The following is a 12,407-nucleotide window of genomic DNA, read 5'->3' as shown; positions in this document are numbered from 1 at the left end:
TCACCTGCCCTCTTGGTTGGGCATGGGCAATTTTTCTGAGGTACATTAGTACTGTTGGTACACCAATTTTTTTGGGCCCTCGCCTACAGTGTAATCCTAGTAATTTTTATGGGCTTCGCCTGCACTCATGGTACAGCAAGGTGTGTGGGGTTGGCCTACACTTTTTTGAAAACCTTAGCGGAGCATAGGTCCCATACAAAAATGCTCGAGTCGCCCATTGACTTCAATGGGGTTCATTACTCGAAACGAACCCTCGAGCATCGCGAAAAGTTTGTCTCGAGTAACGAGCACCTGAGCATTTTGGTGCTCGCTCATCTCTATTAAAAACTCATCGCACGAACATCGCAAGTTTGCGTGCTGCAATGTGATAAAACGGAGGCTCCATAGGGAAACATGGGCGATAAAAAAAAAATATGCAGAAAGATAGGGCAGGCAGTGATTTTCAAATCTTGCAACATCACATGAGAGAAAACATCGCAGATTTGAATGAAACTATTAAAAACATGGGTTTCATAATTCTGCGCTCTCGCATTGCCCGACAATCGCGCGATTTTATCACCCGTGTGAATATGGCTTAATATAACAGGCTTCCTAGTCAGAAAAAAAAAACTACCTCCCTTGGCTACTATCTCTTTAAGGCTACATTCACATGGGTGAGGGCGATATCGGGGCGAGATATTCATCCTAATATTGCGCTTGCCAAAATGTGATTTTTCACAATGGTGCAATATGTTAATTGAAAATTGCATCATTTCTGTAAAATTGTGATCTTCATGCACATGACTTCAATGGGAAAAATTGCACTTGCATGCATATTGCATGGCATGCGAGTGCCATGCAATTTTTTCTAAGGTTCTATAGGAAGCAAGGCGTGATTCTTCCCATGGGAATGCACAAAAATAGAACATGCTGCAGCTTTTTTTTTCCTCCCAGCATCACCATAATGGAAAAAAATGGTAACTGTATGTGGTGACGAACACCGGTCTGTCATGTTTTACACTAGTCTGCCTGTAAAATTCTGATTTTATCTTATTCCGGGCTATCTTCTGCTGAATTGAATAAAGATAGAACATTTTAGTTGTACATTGTCTTGGATTACTGTGTTTTGTTAATAAACTCTTAGCAGCATGAAGTAGTCAAAGAAATGTCTAGCTAACTTATATAGTTTGATTATTTAACTAATGTGTGTATCTTTGGTCTATTTGTTTGTTTTGGGAAGTCTTGTGAAATGAGAATGTAATCAAAATTAGATATTTTTAGGCATTTCTTTTTCCTGCTGCTATCTAGTATAGGGAGTGAAATGTCACACTGTGATTTATGTTAGGTAAACATAACCTTTTCCCTGGTAAAAACAAAAATTAAAGAAAAAAAAAAGCTGAAATCTTTTACCTTTACCAGAATAATTATTTTCTACTGGGCATTTAATAGACTCTAGATTGCCTTGCCTGGTTTTCCGGATGCTGATCGTGTCTTCTGAGCACGCAGACTCGTTTACATAGAATAATTATCGTTCAGATTATCGCTGGATCATCCGAATCTAAACGATGTAACTGCTGCCAGCGACTGAAAAATGAAGATTCATTTGTGTATCATTTGCTCAGTTTTTACAGGCAATATCAAATGACGATCGGCCTGTGTAAGCAAGCGGTCGTTCAGCAATGAAGGCCTGCCTGTTTACTTTAAATGGAGGCAGGCGGCTGGAAGAGATCTTCGGCCCACTCTGCCTTCATTCACTGAATGACTATTGTTCCTGTGTGAAAGCACAGGAGTGATAATTGCTGGGACAACTGTCGTCCACTTAATAATCATCCCATGTAAAGGGACCCCAAGAGCTCATGTCCATGGCCGTATCGGTAAAACGCTGCAGGTGCACTGCACATGGCCACTTATCACATGCACATGAACATGCATGTCTTTTTAATTCCCAACTCTGTTTCATAGCGGAGTTGCATATGAAAATGCCAGCCATACCAATGTATTGCGTGTGAACAGTGTTTCATATGCTGCCTATATAGATGTATAGGGCTCACGTTGCGTGGTATGCAGAGAAATAGAGCATGTTGCGATCTATTTCTTGTGCGCATTGACATGCAGTGTCTACACGTGCATTAATCAATGAAAGCCCATTGGCTTTTATTGACCTCGTTCGCAGTGTATCACGCAGCCGTAATATGCGGTGAAAACACGGTCGTGAACATGAGCCCTTACGGCAGCTAGTAAATATCTCACATGAATAATTAGGTTAGCTGATAAATCTGTGTTACTAGGAATACCCATATGTTATATAAACTTACAGAGAAGGAAGTCGCAGGTCTCTTGTGAAGAGGAAGGTAATTTTGGCTAATATATAGAGATGAGCGAACGTACTCGTCCGAGCTTGATATTCGTGCGAATATTAGGGTGTTCGGGATGTTCGTTACTCTTAACGAGCACCACGCGGTGTTCGGGTTACTTTCACTTTCCTCTGTGAGACGTTAGCGCGCTTTTCTGGCCAATTGAAAGACAGGGAAGGCATTACAACTTCCCCCTGCAACGTTTAAGCCCTATACCACCCCCCTGCTGTGAGTGGCTGGGGAGATAAGGTGTCACCCGAGTATTGAAATCTGCCCTTCCCGCGGCTCGCTACGGATGTATTCTGACATTAGTTCAGGGAAAGTGGTATCGTGTTGGAGCTGCTATAGGGAGAGTGTTAGGTGTATTGTAGGCTTCAAGAACCCCAACGGTCCTTCTAAAGGCCATAAATCGTCTCTATATGCGCTCAATGGGGCCGGCAGCAGCAGCGCCGACCCCATTGAGAACATATAGAAGACAAATCCTTCTTTTCTGCCACAGCTGTAACAGCTGTGACAGAGGAGAACGATGTTTGCCCATTGAATTCAATGGAACCAGCAATACAGCAGGTTCCACTGAATGCAATGGGCTGCCGGCGATCGCAGGATGAATGGTCGGGAAGGGGTTAAATATATAACCCCTTCCCTGCAATTCATCCAGAAATGTGATACACTAAAAATATATACCGGCGTATAAGGCGACGGGGCGTATAAGACGACCCCCCAACTGTCACCTTATACGCCGGCAATACAGTGGAGCAAAGAATAAAAAGCATTACTCACTTCTTCAGACGATCTGCGGCGCTCCTGTAGACTGTCACTCCTTCCTGGTGTTCTGCGGTGCTCCTGCAGGCTGTCGCTCCCTCCTGGTTCCCGGCAGAGCATTGCTTTCTCTACGAAAGGCTTTAAATCCACGCCTCCAGAAACACACGTGCCTTCAGCCAATCACAGCCAATGACAGTGATGTCATTGAATTGCTGTGATTGGCTGTGTTTTTGGAGGCGGGGATTTCAAGCCTTTCATAGAGAAAGCTTTAGTCTGCCGTGGACCAGGAAGGAGTGACAGTCTGCAGGAGCGGCGCAGATCGTCTGAAGAAGTAAGTAATGCTTTTTATTCTTTGCTCCACTGTATTGCCGGCGTATAAGGTGACAGTTGGGGGGTCGTCTTATACGCCCCGTCGCCTTATACGCCGGTATATATTTTTAGTGTATCACATTTCTGGATGAATTGCAGGGAAGGGGTTATATATTTAACCCCTTCCCGACCATTCATCCTGCGATCGCCGGCAGCCCATTGCATTCAGTGGAACCTGCTGTATTGCTGGTTCCATTGAATTCAATGGGCAAACATCGTTCTTCTCTGCTACAGCTGTTACAGCTGTGCCAGAGGAGAACGATCTTTACGCTGACAGTGCGGGGGGGGGGGCCCACTCTTGCCGCTATTGTGGCTTAATAGTGGGACCTGTGAACTTGAGATGCAGCCCAACATGTAGCCCCTCGCCTGCCCTATCTGTTGCTGTGTCGTTCCCATCACTTTCTTGAATTGCCCAGATTTTCACACATGAAAACCTTAGCGAGCATCGGCGAAATACAAAAATGCTCCGGTCGCCCATTGACTTCAATGGGGTTCGTTACTCGAAACGAACCCTCGAGCATTGCGAAAATTTCGTGCCGAGTAACGAGCACCCGAGCATTTTGGTGTTCGCTCATCTCTACTAATATACCATTAGCCTAGAGCTAGCGTCTGTTAGACGCCTTTTGATCATTCACACCTGAGCAGGTACAGAGAATGATCATGGTGTACTTGTAAGAGGGGTGGCTTGTCGTTCAGTTAATTTTTGGATTGTAATTATATAGAGTGCACTGTTTCTTTAAGAATAATGTTGTTTCATAATCCCTTGGTTTTTGGTAGCAGGCAGTAATTTTGGAGCATGTGTGAAGAGGGACCACAAAAGAACAAGGCAGCTCCATATATAAAAAGGAGCAGACTCCACTCAGCAGCGGAGTGTTTGTGACACATCAAAAAAAATTAAAAAGCATTGAGGGAGAAGCGGTCTCCTTGTTACGGACCACCGTGAAGGGTAGGGTATCACGGCTTGGTGAAGCTGCTACTACAGAACAAGCAGAAGTCCAGATACTAAAAGTCTGTTAGAGAGCCAACTCCAACACACTGCTCGCCATTACCCAAGATTGCTGGTGACATCAAACATTTCCTATCTGTAGACTGTTGCTTTCATTGGTGATCTGTGTTGTTCGGCATTAAAGACATGTTTAAAGGCTGTGGCTCATGTGGTTCAGTCTCCAATACCTCCTTACTGTTTCTTGGTGCGGCAGCCTAGAGAGACGGAAATCTTTCATCGGTTTCCACAAATGGTGAAGGTGCCTAGAAAGGTGGCTTCCACTATTCTTGCAATCTCCACTAGTAGAGCTGATCCAGAACCTGGCTGAGACAAGACCTCCAGTGAAGGTCTGTTCATACCACACCATCATGAGTTCTCCTATATACCACCAGCATGATGCGGAGCCAATCACTCGCCTGTGTGTAAGCCTGGCTTATCGACACAGTACATTTTTTTCTTTTTGTTAGATCAGACCAGAAAAATGGGCTGTGTATGGTTAGCTTATGTCTGCGTTCTGGTCACCAGCATTGCTAGCTCTGGTTCCCTCAGGGAATGTATCTCAAGTCTCCTGCCTAGTGTCCCTGGTGTCCAGGCAGTCAATTACTATCTGACAAAATGCCATCTGTTGCTGAAAATACTTTAAAATCACCTTTGTGTGGCTGGCAGCTCTGTTATGAGGACTTTGTAGTGTTCTGTTGCATGTTCTCTTCTACTCTATGGTGAAGTAGTGAGGGCCAGTATGACCGCCGCTGTTGTGGAAGAAGGGTCTTTATGGCAGTCTGCTCTATCGAATAAAGGCTTGCTCACTCTCGTTAGCCCCAGTTAGCCATTTCCACTTCTCTGTTCCATTTGTGAAGCAGAGAAATGAAAATAAAATGGGTTTTCATAAAAAACAGAAATATTTCAGTTTGCTTCCATTCTGTTTTATTTACGTTTTTCAAGCGGAACCAATAGTGCAGTCAGCTATTTGTTCCAGTCATGATATGCTATATTGGCATGTGACTACTGCAGCCAATCACTGACCTCTGCGGTTACCTGCTGTTCTTATTAGGATCACCACACAGTAGGCAGGAGGTGTGTTTTATTTCATGACCGTTTGCCTTTTTTATGTAACTACTTAACAATAACTTTATCAGGCAGCACCATAGCCTCAAAGTTTGTGCTTCAGATGCCATCCAGCATGGCATAGTGTAATAGCCTGGATATGGGATATCCTGAGTAAAGGCTATCAAGCACTTTCTAGCATTTTTCTGGGAGCACAGAACCATCCTACACCCTTATTTCAGTGTGCACAAAGCCTCCAGCAAGCAGACAATGAGAGGTAAAGACATTGCTATAGGGTCGGAAAGAGAACACACTTTATATATATTTTGGGGGGCACCTACCCCCCCAAAAATATATATATTATTTTTTGGGGGGTAGGTGTCATTTCATTGTTCGCCTCAAGCAGAATAAAGTCCATGTGCACCCCAGCCTGTCTAATAGGACTGTCGCAATCGTCCAGTCTTTTGTCTCATAAGCGGTAATTGGTCTCTATATTAAAATGGTATGATACGTGTCGGCAAGATGGATTTTGTGAATGTCAAATTAAAAATGAAATTAACTGCACAGATAAAACCGAGAGATAAAATGACACGCAGTAATAGAGGAAGTACGCATTTGGGTAAAATTACTGTTTAAACCCTACAAAGAGCCTATGGTTGGATTAATGAACTATTAGGGAAATTACCTTTAAATTGTATAAAATGGAAGTAAAATGTAAACAAATCAAATAAAATATAATTTAGGAAAAATAATTATTTATGTGCCCATAACAACAACTAAATTAACATGCAGCAGCTTAGCAGTGCTCTTTGCTGACTGTAAAAGCAGTCTGATAGCATTTAATATTTGGGTATAATGAAGTCTCAGTAGTCTTCCAAAATGAAACCTTTAACCTTTTGTGCGCTGTAAATAGCTTTCATTAATAAGTGATTGGAAGCTTCACCCCTTGAAGATAACAATTTTAATACTAATTAGAGTTTGCCATCTCTCAAAGTTTGGTGCTGCAGCCTCTTCATAATATAATAGGGATGGTGTTGCTATACATTGCATAGACAGCAGTGCCTCATATTACAGTCCAATCCCCTCTCATTCAATTGAATGTGAGTGAGCTGCAGAAAGGCCATATGGCCAATGAACATGATGTCTCAGGCCCAGAGGCGTAACTTGAAGCTCCCGGGGCCCGATGCAAAACCTGTAACAGGGCCCCCAACTATAATGCTTTACTCATAGTACTGAGTACCCTATATGGAGAAGAGAGGCCTTTTGGGCCCCCTGAGGCTCCTGGGCCCAGGTGCAACAGCATCCCCTGCATCCTCTATAGTTACGCCTCTGCTCAGGCCTAAAGAAGTGGTCCCACTGCTCTCCCAAAGGCTGCAAGCCCTTCAAAAAGCAGGCATAACAGAATAGGACCATCACTAATCTGATATTTATGGCCTACCGTAAGTATAGGACATCAATATTATAGTCCCAGAAAGCCCCTTTAAGTAATCATTACTAAACAACTAATGTGAAAAAAAATATCACATAGCTTATACATATACACACACAAATAAGCTTCATTTTAACAAAGTAACTTTGGCATGTGACAATTGCAGGTTATCTAATGTATCTTGGCTCTACCATTTTTAGATGAAAGGGTACAATATGACATCTGACACTAATTCGATAAGTACTAGCACAATGATGCCATGTTATTCAGCCTTCAGCCCACATAATGCATGCCCTATGTACATGTTGACTTTTCAATTTGTTCTTATAAAAAGGAGCAAAGTAAAAAAATTCCTACAGCTATACTTGTGTATGTGGTTGAAGCCACATGACAGTGATGTACTTTACCCTCAGCGACTGAGATTACGACATGTTGATTTTACTGCTAGAAAAAAAGTTGTAAATTTCTGCTCAGAATATCACACATAAAAGTACTATGTAAAGCAGGTAAAATAGAAACAACATGATTTTCCTATGGCATTAAATGAAATGCTTCCATATGAATAGCTAATCTACCTCCTGTTAGTTAAAACATTGTACATAATAATTTACCTGTTATAAATAGCTCCCTGAACAATTAATGCTTAAAGGAGATGTCCCGAGGCAGCAAGTGGGTCTATACACTTCTGTATGGCCATAATAATGCACTTTGTAATGTACATTGTGCATTAATTATGAGCCATACAGAAGTTATCAAAAGTTTTATACTTACCTGCTCCGTTGCTGGCGTCCTCGTCTCCATGGAGCCGACTAATTTTTGGCCTCCGATGGCCAAATTAGCCGCGCTTGCGCAGTCCGGGTCTTCTGCAGTCTTCTATGGGGCTCCGTGTAGCTCCGTGTAGCTCCGCCCCGTCACGTGCCGATTCCAGCCAATCAGGAGGCTGGAATCGGCAGTGGACCGCACAGAAGAGCTGCGGTCCACGGAGGAAGAGGCCATCTTCAGCGGTGAGTAGAGAAGTCACCGGAGCGCGGGGATTAAGGTAAGCGCTCCGGTGAGCTTTCTTTACCTCCCTGCATCGGGGTTGTCTCGCGCCGAACGGGGGGGGGGTTGAAAAAAAAAAAAACCCGTTTCGGCGCGGGACAACCCCTTTAAATTAAGAAATCAGAAGACAGTGTATATTGCCTGAAAGCTGGAAGTGTATAGGTACTGCAGAAGTGCAGTACACAAAGTGTCCTTTAGGGGGACTTGAATATGTGCTGATCAGAAGAGACTGCTGTTTGGGTGTATCTAGAGGAGTTGAGTTCCCTCTGCTGAAGGCTGGAAGCTAGAGCTGTGTGGCTGCTGATGGCCGGGGAAAGAGGCTGATGAGGCAGCTACAGGAGCTGCAAGCCTGAGGTCCGGGGCAGACCAGACTGTGTCTGTTGCGACTCTGACCCAACGGGATGCAGACCCATGCCGCTGCAGAGATATGCGGCTCACCTGCTCCTGGCATCTTCTGTTTCCTGCTATGTGCCTGTGGCCGGCTAGCCAGCGCAAGCGTAGAGCGGAGCCGGCCTGTCGGCGCATGCACAGAGCGGAGCCGGCCCGTCACTACTGAAATTTCTGTGCCGCCCTCTGCGAGACCCGTACAGAAATAGAGCATGCCGCGATTTGTTTTTCGTGTCTGTTTTCACATGGACAAATCATGGTCGTCGTGGAATTTCCCCCCGCCATACAGGGGGCCATAGATGGATATTATCATCGCTGCTTTATTATATTTTCGTGTTCTCTGCTTTTATGTAGACATAGATGAGATCTTCAATAAATAGCACATTCATTGAGGAGTCTTAAAAACCTTGTTAGGAGAGCTAGTTATATATTATTTCTTACCACTGTTATGTCAGCAAGTAGCTGGCACTATTATAGGACACTGTTATTTCTGACTATACTGTGTATTAATCCAATTCATGAGAAATTAGTACATAGCATGTGCAGTAATTACTGCAGAAACTAGACTGCAGGGAAAACACTGCATGTGGATATACTTAAATGAAACCTGTCACCACTAACTTAACTCCAAAAATAACTTTACTGACCTGTAGTTGATGAAGAATCAATCACCTCTACTCCCCACTTTTCCTAATCAGCCCATGCACTTCTGCAATTAGGTTTCTAAGGGATGATTTTTCTGAGGAGAGGAGAATGCAGGAGGAGAGTTACGATTATTATGAGCTGTTGAGCTAATCACACCTTCTTTCCCTTGATAGACAGGATTTCATGTGTAACAGGGATGTCAAGAGAAACCAGTTGTGATAGCTCGTTAGCTCATGAATAATTGTGGCTCTGTGCAGGTTTTATGGCCCCTAAATGGATGTTTGTCCAGAGGTTTGGTGCCCTCACTCCTTCTGGTCTCTCAGATTTTTTAGCCCACCATAAAACACTGACAAATATTTAGGCCCATGTTCAGAGTATCAAAGATGGTCATACATTTGTATTTCCAAACTCATCTATCTTTCTGGGACTTCAATTTGCCAATATGCAAGGTTATGTTGTTAAGATAGCCATATACATTGCATGGCAGCGGAACCCACCAATTTACTGACTCCCCAACTGCAGTTATCAGGGGAAAGAAGGATGGGGCATGCTAAAATCCGACCTTCTCAATTCTTCTTTCCCTTGATCACTGTAGTTCCACCAATTGACAATTGTTCCATGAGACCTATTCCCCACATTGACCGAACCAAGCATGCCCGTTTGTAGAGGAGTCAGGAGGAATACAAAGAAGCCATCAGCCAACTGCGATTTGAAGTGCATATCTACCTTTAGTGTTAGTACCGTGTTTTTCCTTTTTACATGATAGGTTTTCATAACTCGCATTCTTTGTTTTATATTTGTAAAACACTAGGAGTCAACTACGAAGATTACATTTTTACCTCTCCTGTGTGTGCTTTGCAATGACTATAAGTTAATGATATTAGTTAGAGATAATAATATCTTAAAAGGGGTTGTTGGGTTACTGGACATTCCCTTTTCAATAAGACCCCTGGGGTAAAATCACAGATATATACTTACCCCTCTGTGGATGCCAGAATCCAGTGCTACAACCCACAGTTGCCCAGAGATTCCCGTGACAGATGATGCCAATGAGGGGCTGCAACAGCTTTGCCCATTTTCCTGGCATCGGCGTGCACATCCTGATTGTCATGATGCCAGGAGTTAAAAAACGTGATTCTGCAGCCTCTCGTTGGCTGCAGCAGTAACGTGATTTCCTATGATTTTTTTTATCACAACAAACCCTGGGGCTGCAACGCTGGATTGCGGCGTCCGTGCAGGGGTAAGTATCTCTCAGTTTATTATTTTACCCTAGGGAATACTATTGAAAAGGGGGTTGTCCGAGAACCAGGCAACCCCTTCAACTGTGTTGTATCCTAATGTTCACACATCATTTTGCATGATATTGATCTGCAATAAAGAGTTGGAGTGTTTACTTTGCATTGGACTAATTTCTTGCTCGTTTTTTTTTGTCTACCGTAATCTTTGCCTTGGCTGCTAACGTCCCATCAGGATATGGAATATACAGTAAAATATTAAGTCATTACTAAGCTTATCAACAACCTTCTGTGCAAACTATTATTTTGTTTTTTTTCTGTTGGTTTATGACTGACTTTTAGACTTCGTCCCCTAATGAACTTGTTTGGGACCTATTTACTGTGAAGAGAAAGATGTAAATGTGCAGCCCGGAGCATATTCCCGTCACACTCCGGATCCATGTCTATCATTTGTCTGACACAAAATGTTGATCACTAAAGCAAATGTTAATAGTGCTTCTGTATGCTAAGAAAATAACTTTATTTCCTCTCGTATGCACATGGCCAAAGCCCCATTCAAGTAGGTTGTAGATGTACTGGAAAATTTAGGTAGTCTCCTCTTTTGGAGTTAGATTTGCGCGCGCCTATACTTTTTGCACACGCAGGACCAGTTCACATGCACACGCGACGCAGACTTTCCATGGATTAAACTAATTTAGCTAATGAGGTCCAGATGTGTTCCTTTCCTCGCATTTTGTGCAGTGTTACACGACTCTCCTTGCATATTTGCACACCTCCCAAAGACTTCTATGGGAGCCTTTGCTGAGCAAAATACAGAAAGATAGAGTAGGCCTTACTTGCTCATGAGAAGGAGCCCATTGCAATTAAAGGGCTCTATTCTCTGTGTTTAGCGCACACAGATTTTGTGTGCGTAAATACCCATTTAAACACGGTTGTGTGAAGAAGCCCTTAGATGTAGCTTTTACTTTATGCCAGGCACAAAACCAAATAAACAACATTTTTCAAGTTAGTATACAAACAAATGGTTAACTCTTTTTATCTGTCTGTCTATACATATCCTCATCAATAGAGAAGGGGACTATTGTTTTGATCACATATCACTGCCTCGATCTCTTCACCATCAATCCCATTGTACAAAATATTATAAGAACATCATATTTAAAAACTAAGGGGTGCTATGCTTGTGAAACGGCAGCCAATGCTGATGGCAAGTACTGATTGGCCACATAATAACAACATTAGTATACCATTAATGTCTGCATTCTGGATGTCAGTTGAGTGAGCCCCCAATAGAGAGAGCACAATTGTAAGTAATTCTTCAAGACAAGGCTAGTGCAGAGGTACTAATCAAGTCTTTTGACTGCCTAACTTTCCTACACTGACGTCCAGAGCCAGGATCCCCGCATAGAGGTACACCCTTTCTAACTTTTGTCTGTGGAGTGACCCTACCCCTTTTCTTCCTCCGATGTGTTCCCTACCAGAAGTGTTTCCTGGCAGATAACAGACTGCAGGACCAGTGTCATCCTGAGTTTCCTCCCTGACCTCAAATTGCTTTGTCTTGCATGCACTGTAAAGACTTTAATGAAACTGCTTTGTAATAATTGTTCTCAAGTTTGCTAAAGTAAAGCTTACACCAGGCCCTAACCATTCCTAGGGTTCCGTGGTACTCAAAGACTGTCTGTATCTATAATTATTCTCCACTGCGGATCATTTCGGTGTGTAGGAACAGTGGGGTCATCCGTGACAACTACTACACCCACTGCCCATGAACTATGAATGTCCATGGACTATGAATGAAAACTAAAATTAAATCATTTTACAAAATGACAAAATTATATGATTGCTTCAAAAACCAATGACTGAATCAATGTGAGCAGATGTGGAGGTGATTCAGAGGTCTCAGATATATGTGAGTATCGAAACCTTGATAAGTGTGAAGAACAGTTTCCTATCATAGGATTAATATACAGTCAGAGAATAAATAAGAGCGGCATCAAATTTAAAATGGAAAGACCTATAAGGGCCATAGCTGTAACTCATCAGACATGCACAAAGCTGTGTCTGTGCTTTACACTCGAAGGGACTTTGTGCCGCCAATGTACGATACTCTATTGCGAGTATGTGAGAGAAGGAATAGCTCCATAATATGGCATGCGATGGAGCGTGCCACCATTTTT

Source organism: Eleutherodactylus coqui, chromosome 1 (assembly GCF_035609145.1).
Source record: "Eleutherodactylus coqui strain aEleCoq1 chromosome 1, aEleCoq1.hap1, whole genome shotgun sequence".
In the NCBI taxonomy this organism is placed as follows: Eukaryota; Metazoa; Chordata; class Amphibia; order Anura; family Eleutherodactylidae; genus Eleutherodactylus; species Eleutherodactylus coqui.
Note: the sequence above shows the minus strand (reverse complement) of the source record.